Source organism: Zea mays, chromosome 10 (genome assembly GCF_902167145.1).
Source record: "Zea mays cultivar B73 chromosome 10, Zm-B73-REFERENCE-NAM-5.0, whole genome shotgun sequence".
NCBI classification, from domain to species: Eukaryota; Viridiplantae; Streptophyta; class Magnoliopsida; order Poales; family Poaceae; genus Zea; species Zea mays.
The window spans coordinates 95,687,052-95,692,090 of record NC_050105.1 but is presented as its reverse complement, the minus strand read 5'-3'; the positions used below and the strand labels follow the sequence as shown (position 1 = coordinate 95,692,090).

General features: G+C 43.4%; 1 long non-coding RNA gene across 1 annotated transcript; it reads left to right on the top strand.

Moving 5' to 3' along the window:
* Nucleotides 1–4,270: 4,270 nt before the first annotated feature.
* Nucleotides 4,271–4,762, top strand: LOC103641418 (uncharacterized). The gene is made up of 3 exons (XR_560298.2): nt 4,271–4,294; nt 4,368–4,487; nt 4,670–4,762. It is a non-coding gene; the product is annotated as an uncharacterized lncRNA (long non-coding RNA).
* The last annotated feature ends 277 nt before the right edge of the window (nt 4,763–5,039 follow it).

The window sequence follows — 5,039 nt, the reverse complement described above, 5'->3', positions numbered from 1 at the left end:
TATCTCCAAATTTAAAAGTGTACTTAAACCTGACAAGTCCACCTTCGTCGGCCTCTTTAATGGTTTCTTGTGGCATTTCCCATTTCTCCGCAAGCGGCCACACCCTGAAGGCGATATGCTCTTGTACTAAGTCTCTTGTTCCTATAAAAGAGCAGACAACGCCGAAGGCTCTTTGGCACTCTTTGGCGGCTTCATTCATCTCAACCTTCGGCCTCCGAAGGCCGAAGCTTTGCCAAATAGGACGCATGATTATACCTTTGATGTCTTCACGTGCTTTCAGATCATTCTTTACATAAAACCACTCTGTCATCCAGCCGCTGGGCCATTTTTTCCGAAAAGTTGGCACGGGGCAGCTTGACCCAGACCGAGAAACAAATTTGTAGCAGCCAAAGTTATTGTGATATTGTTCCTTACCCCAAGGTATTGTCTCATATGATAATTCGTGAATATTGCAGAAGCTTTTTGCATCAGGCTTCAGACCCTGGCTTCGCACGGCCCACACGAAGATATTCAGCCTTATAATTGCCTCGGGGGTAAGTTGGTGAAGATAGACTTCAAAGATCTTCAGCACTTCCACGACGAAGCTGCTCAAGGGCAATCGCAGCCCAGCCTTCAAAAAGCTTCGGAACACCACGACTTCATTTTCTTCGGGGTCTGGGCAAGTCTTCTCCCCTTCGTCGGCTCTCACAACGGACAGATCCCGGAAATACCTTCCTCTCATATTAACAAGATGATTCTCTTTGATAGTTGATTTACCATAAACTGAATGGCTTGGTCGCCAGGGGCGATCTTCGGAGTCTTCGCCACCGCTGTCCACATCATAACTTTCACTGTCACCAGTATCTTCAGACGGCCCTTCCAGAATTTCCCTGGTGATCTTTTCTGTGTTGGTCTTCGACATTGCTATAAGAAACCCTAAGTTCTTCTCTTCATCAAGACTCAGCTTCATCTCAGCAGCAGCCTTCTTAGCAGCTTCAGACATCTTCGGAAACACTAAAAACTGTTTTAAAACCCGAAGCTTCAAAGCTAAAAGCTTAGCAGATCACAGTGCACAAGAGCTAAAAAATGAGTGAGCAGGAGCGGTTGGCCAGAAAGCGTGCAAAATAAGTTTGCGGTATGGCCTTATTTATACGCTTGATGCGTTGAAAGTTGAAAGACCCCACTTGTCATTGAATGTTGCTATTCTAGCAAAGGGAAGGTGTTTTTTCGGACCTTCGGCATAAAGCCTTCGTCCATATCGCAATCTGAATTTATTATTTCAAACAAATTAATATTGCGAGGGGCTACTGTTGGGGACCTTCGGCGTCCGAAGGTCCTCAAAAACAGGATTTAACAGTATTTCTGTAGTATAATATGTGAACAGGTACCCTCAGACTAAAATCGGCATTGCGGCAGACCGGAATAATACGAAGCTTGATACAGAGCCGAAGGTGTTGAGCAGGAAAGCTTCGGCGTAACAGCAGAGAGTGGAACCGACTTAAAGATGAAAAGGCTATTCAGACCTCAATAGATTACTATAGAGTTATTGTTAGATGTAAAGGGTATGAATGTAATTTTGTAAGGGCTGTGTCCCGTGTCTATAAATAGGTGAACAGTATCCCCGTACTGTTCACGCTGACTTGGCATTCGCTTTTTGCGTCACACTTGTACAATCATTTCCTTCCGATTGAAGGTACACTTGTTGTTCAATAATATTTTTGTTTATGCTCAATAATAATAAATGATTGTTCATGTCTCCCTTTATATTCTTCATGTTTTATCCTTCGTCATTATTTGATTAATTTATGAAGGTATGTCCTTCATAACCTTCGTCCGCAAGTCATTATGTCCTAAGGGAAATAAAGCTTCGGAGGACGAAGGGCATTAACGATTAACATTTTCTATGTTGCCTTGTTCTTAAACTCTTAGCACTTGAGAACAAGTCCCCAACATTCCACTTCTTACTCATGTTGGCTAGTTTTTATGATGCCCTACAATATCCCTCCTAACAAATGCAACAAAGAAGAGGTCATGTTTCTTGCCCTTATTGTTCTAGGTCCGACGGATCCTGTAACGAAAATCAATGTATTTATGGAACCATTGATCGAAGAACTTAAAATGTTGTGGCAGGGGGTTGAGGCATATGATAGTCATCTGAAATGTCGTTTTATTCTACGCGCAGCATATCTATGGTCAATTCATGATCTGCTAGCATATGGCATTTTTTCTGGTTGGTGTGTCCATGGCATACTGCGTTGTCCGATATGTATGGGTGACTCACAAGCATATAGGTTAGAACATGGTAAGAAGGAAACATTTTTTGATGTTCACCGGCGCCTCCTTCCCTATAATCATCCTTTTAGAAACGATACAAAGTCATTTCAAAAATGCAAGAGGGTTAGAGATGGGCCACCGAAGCGACAAACTGGTGAAAATATCAACATCATGACCTAAAATCGGGCGTAGGAGGTCGGTTTCAAGGGTATGGTAAAGAACACAATTGGACGCACATCTCGTTTATCTGGGAGCTACCTTACACGAAGGCATTGTTGTTACCAATAATATAGATTTGATGCACCAAGAACGTAATGTTGCGGAAAGCATCATAAGCATGTGCTTCGACTTCACCGGTCAAAACAAAGATAACATGAATGCAAGAAGATACTTAGCTGAACTTTGTGATCGTCCGCACCTTGAGCTTAGAAAAAATCCAAGTGGATCTGAGAGTCGGCCACAAGCTCCTTATTGTCTGAAACGGCAAGAGCGAGAAGAGATATTTCAATGGTTGAAAAAGTTGAGGTTCCCAGATCGCTATGCGGCTAATATAAAACGGGCAGTTAACCTCGACACTGGTAAACTCGTTGGGTTTAAGAGTCATGACTATCACATTTTGATCGAAAGACTAGTGCCGGTAATGTTTCGTGGATACTTCAGTCCCGATGTGTGGAAGATATTTGCAGAACTCAGTTATTTTTATAAGAAGATATGTGCTAAGGAAATCTCAAAGAAATTGATGTTGAGGTTTGAGAAGGAAATCGTTGTCCTTGTATGTAAGATGGAAAAAAGTATTCCCACCTAGATTTTTTAATTGTATGCAACATTTGCTTGTGCATCTACCTTGGGAAGCGTTGGTAGGAGGACCTGCACAGTTCAGGTGGATGTATAGTCAAGAAAGAGAATTGAAAAAACTCAGAGGAATGGTGCAGAATAAGGCAAGGGTTGAGGGGTGTATTGCAGAGGCGTTCGCAGCCAGAGAGATCACATTATTCTCAAGCAAGTATTTTTCAGACACAAATAACGTGAATGCGCAAACGACATGGTACCATGTTGCCGAGCAAGCTCCAATCACGTATGGTGTGTGTCAAATTGCCTGGTCAAGGGTATGATGTATAAAGCATGATTGAGGGCCGTCACGGTGTACCAAAAGCGACAGGGGAACTATTGTGACGCGAATATGGCAAAGAAAATTCACCTGACGGCTCAGCAGTACAAAGAGAGTGAGGTGGATTGGTTGAGCCAACATTCGGATGCTTGGGCGTGGATGTGCGAGTATTGGGCTTCTGAGGAGTTCCTGGCCATATCTAATAGAAATCGTATGAATCGGTTGAGCAAGCCAGGGGTCCACTTCTTCGAGGCAAATGGACACGTTGGCAAGGCCGCACGTATGGTGTGTGCCAAATTGCCTGGTCAATTGTTAATTGCATAGACTTGTCTAGACTTTCTAATCATGTGTTGCAGGCGGCTCGAAATGGAGTGGAGCCTACTTTGCTTCAAGTCTTCGTCGAGGGACACAAGGGTCCCGATCCGAATCATCCGGAAATACTGAATGACAGTAATGCGACAGAGAAACTGGTAAGTATGAAAATCGACTCTAAGATGAACATGATATGCCTTTGTTGTGACTTGGATGATTTTTTCACAGGCTCGCTACATTGAGAACGTGAGAGAGAAAAATGGTCCAGACGCGGACTGGCTCACTACTGGTGAGTTCGATACAGAGGTGGCTTATAAGGCTGCTGGAGGCATGCCGCATGGGAGGTATATGCGCTTGTCACGTTGTTACTGTTCAGTGATGTCTTGTCATTTACTATATATATATATATGATACTCTTACAGGTTAGCAATCGGTGACGGTGTTGTCCCCCGTCGGAGTTACACTAGACGGTCCAATTTCTCAGCTGGGTCGAATCGACCCCGATGACCATCTGCACGTGAAGGAGAGCTGCTTGAGAAGATGACTCAGATGGAGGAGAGTATGGCGCAATATAAGCAACAAGTGCAGCAACAGATGATGCAAAATTGGATGCTACATCAGGTATCAAATTTTTGTTATTTCGTTATTTCTCAAGTCCGATTAACTGAAAAACTGATGAATAATCTATTTGCAGATGTACGGAGGTGCCGGAACTCAGTTCGGCATGCCGCCTTTTCAACAACCCCCTATCATCACACATCCGGTGTCTGGACAATCATCGGACCGCTCCACTGCAGCGGCGGATGGATCACAGGTACAATCGTCTACTAAACATCATTTGTCTGATAATCATTGGTTGCTTGCTCTCTGTCTTTCTACATGTTTGCTCGTACATGATCTATTTTAAACTTTTGTCATTCGCATGATCTATAGTTACTTTTATTGTTGATCATCATAACTTCTTAATCATAAACAAGAGTGTGTCTTCTGTTTTAGGGTTCTGCAACTTCTGTCCAAGACCAATTGATGCCATCGGGTGTGATAGGAGGGCAAATGATGCCATGGGCACCTCGCCAGCCAGGCATTTGGCCGCCGATGCAAACACAGATGCCACCATCGATGCCGTGGGGATTTCCTCCTCGTGGGCAGTCACACTCACCAGGATTGCCCTCACACTCACCAGGATCAGTACGTTAAGTTGATATCCTTTGCATCTCTATTTGCTTCGTTGTTTAAGCAGTTACTAGAAAACATGCATGTATATGTTGCAGTCTATGTATATGTTTAATTAGTTACTCGGTAAACTAACAAATGTTTGTTTCTTTTAAAGGGTTTGGGCTCACATCATGCTAGTTTGCCTCCGGAT